Below are 11,368 nucleotides of genomic sequence, written 5' to 3' on the forward strand. Positions count from 1 at the left end.
AACAAAGCCAGAAAGCCAAGGACAAACCAGAGGGAAAGTCCACAATTCATATCAGAAAGGACAAATTTATATGTATATAATTAGGTCTTGGAACATAATAAAAAGAACCATAATCTAAATATGGGAAAATGATAGGAACAGTTTACATAAAATACAAATGGACTTTAAATATATGAAAAGATGTTCAACTTCACTTAAAATAAGAGAAATTTAAATTAAAATTATTTATCTCCCATTTTTTCAACTATCATATAAGCAAAATCCCAAATTTAATAAAATGTTTTACAGGAAAGAGAGAATTGTAGGTGAGAATACAAATAGATACAACTGCTAAGAAGGGTAATTTGATAATATCTATCAAATTAAACATGCATACATATAATCCAGCAGTTTCATTTCTGGAGATAATTCCTAGTTTAGATGCATATATTTAAATCAAGGTTATTCACTGTAACACTATTTGGAAACAATCCAAATATTTATCAGTAGAAGACTACTTAAGCAAATGATGGTACGTCCATTCAATGAAGGCCACAAAACTGTAAGAAAAAAAGGAGGAAGTTTTCCTTGTACTAATATACAAAAATCTCCAAGATTTATTAAGCAAATAAAGCAAGTTTCAGATCTGTTTACATACTATGTTATTGTTCGTACAAAAGGTAGAGATAAATGAGAGCATGTATATTATACTCGTGTTTCATTAAACTCCAAAATATACAGGAAACAGAAAACGGCTTATCTAGTGGGGACATGGGAAAGGGGAAGCTTACATAGGGGGAAAGAAATGGAATGAAATTTTGTACTTGTGTGCCTTTTTATTTTGTTGATTTTTTAAAACCTTATGAATATATCACCATTGCACAAAATTAAATTAAAAATTTAAGTATTTTTAAAAGAAAATATAAATTTAACTAATCATGCAAAATAATCTAAACACAGATATGTGGCAGAATCAAAGAAAAAACTGATAGATTTTACTGTGCAGAAATATAAAGGTTTGAACATTGAAAACTTTGCATATAAGACTCAAAGCTAATTGAACATTAAAACCCTCCTCACTCACAAAAAATGCAAATTAAACATGTCTATGTAACTTGTAAAATATTTTAACTTTATATTTCAAAATAATTTCTGACTTACAAAAACGTTGTAATAATAATACAAAGAATTCTTGTATACCTTTAATCCAAATTTCCGAAATATTAATATTTTACCACATTTTCTTTATTATTCATTCTCTCAGTTGACAAATGGATAGAGAGGTAGATAGAATTTTTAATTAAAAGGTTTGAAATTTGATGACATCATCATCATTTACATTTAAATACCTTAGTAAATAATTCCTTAATCCAAGGACATTCTCTGACATAAACACACTAGAATTATCAACATCAGGAAATTAACTTTGCCACAATGCTATTATCTCATCTCAGTGTTTTCACCCACTAATGACCTTCATCTAGGATGGGATCTAATCAAGGATCACAGGTTGCATTTAGTTATCATCTATCTGTAATCTGGAAAAGTTCTTCAATTTCTTTGTCTTGCTACTTTTGAAGAATGCAAACTAGTAATTTTGCAGCATGTTCTTCAATTGAGGTTTGCCTGATATCTTGTCATTATTAGACTCAGGTTATGTATTTTGGGTAAGAATATCAGAGTATTGCGTGCCTCTCCAGTCTCAATATTGACGATGTTGACTTTGAGTAACTGTTTAAGGAAGTGTCTTCCATGTTTCTCCATTGTAGACTTATATTTTTCCTCTCACAATTAATAAGCATCTTGTGGGAAGATATTTTGAGACTATGCCAAATCTCATTTCTCATCAAGAAAATTTTAATGACTGTTCAATTCTGTCAAGAGCATTTTCAAAAGGAAGGTGAATTATTACGACTTTTATAAGAATAAATTTAACACTATTCATAAAGTCATTATAGCTTTTAAAATAGTAAATTTACTGTAGCAAGTGAGTCTGAAAGAAAATCAGAAGTATAAGGTTTCTTCTATTCAAGAATCTCACCACAAACTTACTTATAGTAGTAAAAAAATAGAAATGACCTAAACATCTAACAGAAAATGGTTAATTAAGGCATAGTACACCCATAAGAGGAAATATTTTACAAGTGATTAGAACAAGGGTTTTGAAGATGGGAACCAGTTAAAATAACTGTAGAGCTAACAAGTAATGTGAACTTTTCTCCATCCCATTCTGCCCCATCAGTTTGGACTCAGCATCATTATAAACCCAGGGATCAATACCAAGACTTGGCCTCTATTTCTCATCTAGATTCATTGTCCTGATCCACAGCCTCTTCACGGCCTTCTTCATTTCTGCATTTCTCAGGGAGTAGATGACAGGGTTGAGGAGTGGAGTGATCACTATGTAGAACACGGCCACCATCTTGTCCACAGACAGAGTCGTAGAAGGTCTCAGATAGATGAAGATGCAGGGCCCAAAGAACAAGGAAACCATGGTGATATGGGACCCCCAAGTGGAGAGGGCCTTGCGCCGCCCCTCAGAGCTTCGAGACCTCAAATGGACCAAGATGACCACATAGGAGATTAAGAGGACCACAAAGCTGACCACAGACAAAGTCCCCCCATTGGCAACGATCAGAAGACCAAGGAGGAAGGTGTCAGAGCAGGCAAGTTTGAGCAGAGGAAGCAGGTCACAGAAATAGTGGTCGATCACATTGGGGCCACAGAAGGGCAAGTGGAAGATGAGAAGGATTTGGGCAAAGGAATGCACAAAGCCCCCCACCCATGCTGCTCCAACCAGGATAGCACACACCTGCCGGTTCATGATGGTAGTGTAGTTCAGAGGCTTACAGATGGCCACGTAGCGGTCATAGGCCATCACAGTGAGCAGGAACATCCCAGTGCCACCAAAGAAGTGGATGAAGAAAATCTGTGTCATGCAGCCCCACAGAGATATGGCTTTCCTTTCAGCCAGCAAATCTGAGATGAGTTTGGGGGCTGAAGTAGAGGAGTAGCAGATCTCCACGAAGGACAGGTAGCTGAGGAAGAAGTACAAGGGGGAACCAAGACTTCTGCTGGTCATGACAGTGAGCACAATGAGGAGATTCCCCAGCACAATTGCTGTGTACAAGAGCAGAAATAGCACAAAGCAAACAGTCTGCACCTCCTGATTAGGAGAAAGTCCCAGAAAAAATGAATTCAGTCACATTGTACGTGTTAGCCATATGGTCACCACCAGGAGGCAGTAATTGAGTGGAGTGATCTGAAAATACAAAATAAAAGACTCCTTCATTCATTGGGTGAATTACATAATAATCCCTTGCATATCTGAAAAGCTTGCGAGCTGCAAATTGGCAAATGAATAGGAGTTAGTTACATGTACAAAAAGGGAAGAGCATTCCAAAAAGGCAGCAGAGTATACAAAGCTATAAAAATTCATCCATCTGTAGCTGGAGTAAACCAGAGAATCACAAAGATAAACCTGGAGATAGAGTCTAGTACCAGTTCTTGAAGGACTGTTATGGACTCTAGGGTTTATCTGACAGACAATGGGGAATCATCAGGAATGTTAGTCAACTACAAGGAAAGTCATTTTTTGTAAACATAGGACTAGTAGAAACAGACCAGAGGAGAGGAGATCTATTGGGAAATAAATGCCTCATTGGATGATGTGGGGTACAAGGATAGTGTTGCTCTCTCCATGTTACATGTCTCTCTGCTGCCTTTCAATGATTTTGCCTTTTGCCTGCAGTTTTCCTTCATGCCACTTCCTTTTGCTCTCTTTCCATCCTTGATTTGTGGAATGGTACTTTCACATCTCCATTTCCCTTCACAATCTTCAGAAATGTCCCTTGACACTCAGCACCCCCTCTTATTTCTACTTTCTCCTCCTAATTTTCTCCTTCTACGCCTGGTCACTGGATGATCTTGTCTCTTTCTAGGATCCAGCTCAATTCATGTACAATTCTTCTCCTTACTGGTACCTTCATTTGCTCTAATCATATGCCCCCAGTAGCTACTGAAATATAAACCACCCCTCCACTCAGAGTGCCCACTCTTGCTCTGACACAAGCCTCTCTGCATCCCAGCCTTCCAACACTTCAGGCATTACCAAGAATGTGCACTGAGGGGCTGGCCTGGTGGCACAACGGTTAAGTGCACACGTTCTGCTTTGGTGGCCCAGGGTTCACCAGTTCCGATCCCGGGTGTGGACATAGCACCACTTGGCAAGCCATGCTGTGGTAGGCGTCCCACAAATAAAGTAGAGGAAGATGGGCATGGATGTTAGCTCAGGGTCAGTCTTCCTCAGCAAAAAGAGGAAAATTTGCAGCAGATGTTAGCTCAGGGCTGATCTTCCTCCAAAAAAAAAAAGAATGTGCACTGACTGATTTGCAGACAGTCTTGTCCATGCTGGACTTTCTCCAAGGTGACTGAGGTCTGTGTGTATCAACACAGCCCCTTGTACAGTAAGACTCCAGGGCACGTGAGACTAAGAGGCACATGACATCCACTCATGTCACAAACCTTCGTTCCTGCAGGGATTGGGGTCAGGCTCAGAAGATTAAGGGCTACCATGAGCCAGAAGGAAATCACTGATAAAATGTACAATTGCAGAGACAAATGGAGGGCAGAGACAATCCTAAACTCTCAAATCAACGGGGGAAGTTTACCAAGAAGCCATTCATGGAAGAAAGCACTGTTACCAGTCTGGACTCCTGGGTTTATATCCAGGTTTCTTTAAGTAGCATCTATGTGATATTTAGACAGCTCTTTAGCCTTTCAGAGTCTCAAGGTCCAAACTGTAGCATGAAGATAATACTGACATCACACGTAGATGCCATGAATCCCACTCCCAGCCCATCCCAGGAGAACATAAGCTCCCATCCTCTGTGAAACATTGGAGTCGTCCCAGAGACAGGAAATCCATCTCCACAGTTCACAGACCCTTCCAGTCCATGGCCCTCTTCTTTCAGGATATTTTGGAATCACAGTACTTTTCACACTGAATTGTAGTTGTTTTATGTGACCATCTGCCCTACCAAAACGTGAGCTTCCTGAGGGCAGAGATTACATCTTGCTACCACTACATCTCCAGTGCTTACTGAAGAGCCTCCAAAAAATAGCATTCAATGATTATAGATAGAAAAAATGAAGAGTGGATATACATCTTCTCTAGAATTCTTAGCATGGTATTTGGTACACTGTAGATGTTCAGTAAATATTGAAAGTATAAAGATCCCCAAGGACTCAGACCACACCCTCTCCATCCCTGAATCCATCCCTAGCACTGTGCTTGTCCCAGGCAAAGACCAGATCAATGAGAAAGCACTTTGCAAGATCCCACGTGCTTCATGGCAACATTCCCTTTGATTTCAAAGTGGAATTGTAGTCATCATGCAAAGTAAGCACATGCTCACAAAAATAAAACTCACCCCAATGTTTCTGTGGCTTTGCTGTTATCACAGTTCCTTTTTCTGTTCTGACCACAGAAACGCAAATAACGCCAGGAGAATAGCCCTCAGTTCATGCAGGTTTCCCAGTTAGCATGAAGGCCCAGCTACCAATCAAAGTTCATAGGTCTCAGGAATCACCAGATGGAGGATCTGCACCTCCTGCAGCCTCAGGCTAGGGAATGCTGAGACTAAGCCACTGAGTCTCTTCCACCTGATTTAAAACAAGAGCAAATTGGACTTGCTTCCCAAATATTCCACTGAGAAATACAATTCCGGCAACTCAGCCTTGTGTTCACTCTACTGGAGAGATACCCGGCGGGAAGGTGTGATGATCAAACAAGAGAAGATTGGTCCCCAGACAGCCATACTTTTCCCTTCTTAATCAATATGTATATTAATTAGTATATATATTTATATATATATAAAATTTTCTGTAATAAAAGATTTTTTTAATTCCATAGGATGACTCATATCCCAAGGCCCTCTGTATCATCCAGTGGAAAATTAAAGCAGGGTGCACTCACAGGAAAACTGAGACATTAAGAAAAATAGTTCTTTATTTTTTTCCACTAATTCGAGAGACCACCTTAACCTCATTCCAAAATCTCATATCTATTACGTTCTATTTCAGGGGTTTATGTTCAGTCTCACTGATACATCTATTCTATTGCTAACAACACTTTTTTGTAATTATTGTAGCTACATGCTATATTTTAATATTGGTAACACTTTCTTCCATTTTTTTGTTCAAACTTACTGGTCCATGTTTTGCATACTTATTTTTCAATATGAACAAACTCTCTAGTTAGAAGTATATTGTTAGTAATTTTACTTGGGAACTCTTTAATATATAGGCTGACTTGTGGAGAGTCGAGATCTTTAGGATGTTGAGTATGGTTCGGACATCACACAGGATTAGTGATATTAGAGGAAGCAACCACTGTAACTCACACACAACCTGAAACAGTTTGGGTTTCTCACTCAGCAAAATAGAAAACCTCATAATTCACAGAGCACTGGGTAGAGTATTCAGAAATGCATTGCCTCAGTAGTGAGGAAAAGTTAACCAAAAGCTAAATACTGCTCAAAAATAAATACTGCTCTAACAACATTTAGTTACCCATCTAGCAAAACTAAAGAATAATTATAGTAATGCAAAATACCCAGCAAATAAGGTAAAATTCACAATACCTAACTTCCAATCAAAAATTATCAAGTGTGCAAAGAAGCAGGAATACAAATCCACAATATAGGGAGAAAAAGCAATTCAAATCAACACAAAAAAATGGCAGTGATTATAGAATTAGTAAGTGGGTACATAGAAATTATTATAACTATTTTAAATATTTTCGAGAAAGTAGAGACAGGATTGAATGGTAAATAGAGGTATAGAAATATAAAAAAAGACTCAAGTTGAAATTCTAGTGATGAAAAATACAGTAACTGAAAGGAGAAACGTACTGGATGGCAGATTAACAGAAAAGTGGACACTGCAGAAGATTTGACACTGCAGCAGAAAAGGTTAGTAACTTGAAGACTTAGCAATAGAAACTATCTAGAATGAAAAATGAAGGAAAAGATGGACTGAAAACAAACACACAGAGCATCAATGGGCTCTGGAAAAACTTCAACAGCTTAACATATGAGTAACCGAAATCCTTAAAGAATAGAATAGGAGAAGGGATAAAAAAGATATTTAAAGAACTAATGGCCATTTTTCCCCAAATTTAATGAAAACTGTAAATCCACATCCAAGAACCCAACAAACCCCAAGTACAAAATTCATAGAAGAAATTTCACTATAATATACATCATAACAAACTGGTCAAAAGCAGGGATAAAGAGAAAATGTTAAAGGCAGCCAAAAAGAAAATGTACTTTATCTACAGAGAAATAAACATAAAAATTATAGCCAAATTCTCATCAGAAACAATAAGACAGTGGAGCAAAATCTTTGAAGTACTCAAACAAAGATCGTCCACCCAGAATTTGACTTAGCAAAAACAAAGATGAAGTAGAGACTTCCAGATATACAAAAGAGAAGGAATTCATCAACGATAGACTTCACTACAAGAAGGGTTAAGGAAGTCCTTCAGTCAGAAGACAAATAATAATACATGGAAATCTGGGTCCACTGAAAGAAATGAAGGCCACAAGAAGTGGTAAATGTATGTGCAAAGACAAATAATATGATTTCTATGTCAGAAAAAGTCAACATTAACTCATTTTTCCTTATTGTAAAACATGTGTTTTGTCACAAGAGAATTTCCATTTTAATGCTTTCCCATCCATGTACCAAATATTAAAAACCCAAATTTAAATGTCCACTTAGTATAGCCACAATCTCCCTCCTAAATCCCCTGAAAGGTATGCGTGTCTCGATAAAACAGCTCCAAACCGGGATAAAGGAAGAGTGTGTTGCAATTTTTAAAGCCTCGTGGATTATGAGCAATATCAGAAATGTATCAAAAAATGTCCTCATCTTAAGGAAATAACCATTAGATTTTAAGAACTAGATCTATAATGTGCTAATTCTGCGTTGTCAGGTATCTATCAACTTGAGTAACTTTCCTGACCTCTGAGATTGGGAATGGTCATCCGAAGAGCAGAGGCAAAGTGAGCCAGCCCTGTGGTCCTGGGATTCTAACATAGTCTAGGTGGAAAACGAAACAGTGTAAGAAAAGTGACTTTAACAATCTATTCCATGAAAACTGATCTGAGGGGCTGGCCCTGTGGCCCAGTGGTTACTTTCGTGCACTCTGCTTAGGCAGCCCTGGGGTTTCACAGGTTTGGATCCTGGGTGCGGCCATGGCACCACTCATCAGGCCATGCTGAGGCAGCATCACATACGCCACAACTAGAAGGACCCACAACTAAAATATGCAACAATGTACTAGGAGGATTTGAGGAGAAAAAGCAGGAAAAAAAAAAAAGAAGATTGGCAACAATCATTAGCTCGGATGCCAATCAAAAAAAAAAACTGATCTGAACCTCATTTACAGTTATAGGGGAAATAAAGTGGAAGAATCTCGCTAATTATAGGAAGAGTTAGCAACAAATATTTGGTATAAAATCAGGAAAATATTTCACACTTCCCTTGCTGCCAGATTTAAGATGTTTTGAAATCTGTTTGGAGAAGGTACCAAATACACCATTTACAGAACTTTTATCTCAAGCACAACACCCTTCAGATCTTTCAGGAACAGATAAAGAGACAAAGACTCTGAATCTGAAGGGAAAAGGAAAAGCTTATTACTGAAAAGAGTTAACAATACATTTTTCTAAAAGTGGGAAATTTGTCACACCTGTGGACAAATAAGCTAAGCCAATGCTATGATAAATGCTCAGATAAATACTAATTTCCAGGACAATTTCCTAAACAGGTAGAGGAACAAGCCACACAATCTCATCTTTGCTCAGATTAGGGCGACCTCCTGCGTGGTAATTCTGCGGCTCTACCACCTTTTCATTAATTTGGCCCTTACGCGATTTCACCACGAGGTGGCGCTGAGGTCAAATAATAATCACAGCTCCTTCCATTTCACCTAGTCCTAGAGGATTGTGTAGATTTGCGTCTTCAGAAAATGTTAATGGACTGTGTGAATCTTTAACCAGGTCGTATTGTATCCTGTGCGTGGTATTTTGGGGCCACAATAACCGGTTTCTCTAAATTCATGACCTGGATCTCAAGTGAGCCCGTCAATGCTGCTAGACTATCACGCTGCCGGTGAGCAGTCCATTTAGCTAGACCTTCACGTGCAGCTGCACAGTCAGTTTACTCTCTCGCTGTCCTAAAGCGACTAAGAGACTATTAGGACTATTAATGATAAAGGACTGCATGGCCTAAAGGGCTATTTCCACTTCTCCCTCTGTCTTTAAAACCCGATACCTTCTTCTCTTTCCTCAGTCTCAACCAAAGGCTTTACTTTCCGCCTCACAGAGAAACCTTGCAGCAATCAGAAAAAAATTTGCTCTCATAAAAAATGAATCTTAATGCAATCTACAGGGTCCTAAGTGATCTGCACACGTCACCCCCTCTCTGACCTCATCTCCTCCTACTCTCCGGGTTCCCACCTCGCTGGTCAGCTTACTGTCCGTGGAACCCACCAGACACACTTCTTCAAGCAGATAACCACATGGCTGAGCCCTTCATCCTCTTCAAATGTGATGCCCTCCACAGAGACCACCTGACCACCTATTTAAAATTGCAGACTGTCCTCAGCCCTGGTGATCCTCTTTATCATCCTCTAGTTTTAGTTTTCCACGGTACATATTAACTGCTTATGAAACATGCTATCTATGGATGTGTTAGTTTATTGTTTGTTTTCTCTGTCCCTCACTAGAATCTAAGCTCATGAAGTCATGAATCTTTATTCATTCTCTTTACTGTTTTATTGCGAAGACCTAACATATTTCTGGTGCATAATAGTTAATAAATATTTGTGGAAAGAATAAATAAATTTCTATAATGCGTAGAGCTAAAGTATGAAAAAACTTGGTAGGCTCAGATCTTTGGTCATATATAATGAAAATAAATTGAACTGAAATTAAGCAAATCTAGACTAGACTTCAACAAGTCACCAAAATTTGCAGAACTTTTCAAAGTATCTCATTGTGTATAAATTATTATCAACCATATGAATATTTTCACATATTTTTAAATACTGGTTACTTAGTAAATTTGAAAAATTGACCATTAGCTAAAATGATCACTTTGTTACTACATTTTTAGCAAAATGGCTTAGCATTCAGCGCTAAGCACTAAAGATGGAAACTATTCTAATCATCAAGAAATTCCAACTGTTTTTTTTTACCACTTTAATAAAGACTTTAAAGATCTCCCTGCATGAAAAATTGATTCTTTCCTATGAACAGATATAGTCCATATTTTGAACTCGTGTTTAGCACTTGCATTGGCTCCCTTGACATCTGTTCCATCTACCTTCACTTTGGAAGGTGCTGGAATGCTAAAAGCCACATTTCCCACATTCCCTATGTCTTGGTCTCTGGGTGTACACCAGGTTCCTTCCATTAGTTGTGCTCCTGAGGGGCTTGGAAGGTGATACCGCAGAGGCCATCTTCTTTAAGCTCTTGTCCACAGATGAGCAAATAAGACTAAGAGAAGATTAGTAATCTCCTTGTGCCCAATGTTCCACAACTGGTAAGTAGCAGACAAAGTATTCTAATTTGTATCTTTAAACTTCAATTCAGTGTTCTGTGTACCAGACTATAGCTTTATTTGGTGTGTAAATTCTTGTAGATAACTTTTGTTAATCCAACATCAATTATACCTTCAGTCATTAAAAAAATAATTGGACTGGTTGGAAAATTATGATAAAGTTGTTGCAGCACTTCATCAATGGTAAGCAATAATTTTAGCAATAATGTTCCTCCATGAAAATACAAAATGTATACTTGACAGAGAAACATGGAGTTTTTGAATATGATATTTTATGTCAAATCCTCACAATACCTTTCTTTTCCCAAAAGCTCTGTGTGTCTCTCAATCTGCTTTGAGTCTGTTGAAGATCTGTTAATGCAAGAGTGTGACAGTCTCACTGCTGGGTGACTGCAGCTCTAAGGACTGCTTTGCTTGTTAGATTTGTGAGCAACTACACTTGCTTCCAGAAAATCTAGTTCCTGAAGAATATCACAAGCAATTCTTGAACTATTAAAAATAATAAAAGTTGCAATTGTTGCTGAAAATTGGAAGTAGCAGAAATTAGAATGAGAATAAAAGATTCCTGGTTTTTGTTTTCTTTTTTCATCATCTGATAGTCGTGTCCTGCCTGGGAAGCTGAATACAACCAAGGGCAAATCAAGGGTCAACAATGGAAAAGTATTGAAAACATGTCATTTTATCCAGGGCATAAGCAAGTATCTAAATACTATCAAAGCCAATGAATCAGAGTCTGATTGAAAGACACCAAGAGCTC

General features: G+C 38.0%; 1 pseudogene; it reads right to left on the reverse strand.

Annotated features, from left to right (window-relative positions):
* Nucleotides 1-2,272: 2,272 nt before the first annotated feature.
* On the reverse strand, nt 2,273-3,203 carry LOC139040486 (olfactory receptor 4X2-like; annotated as a pseudogene).
* Between the last annotated feature and the right edge of the window lie 8,165 nt (nt 3,204-11,368).

This window comes from Equus asinus, chromosome 17, assembly GCF_041296235.1.
Source record: "Equus asinus isolate D_3611 breed Donkey chromosome 17, EquAss-T2T_v2, whole genome shotgun sequence".
In the NCBI taxonomy this organism is placed as follows: Eukaryota; Metazoa; Chordata; class Mammalia; order Perissodactyla; family Equidae; genus Equus; species Equus asinus.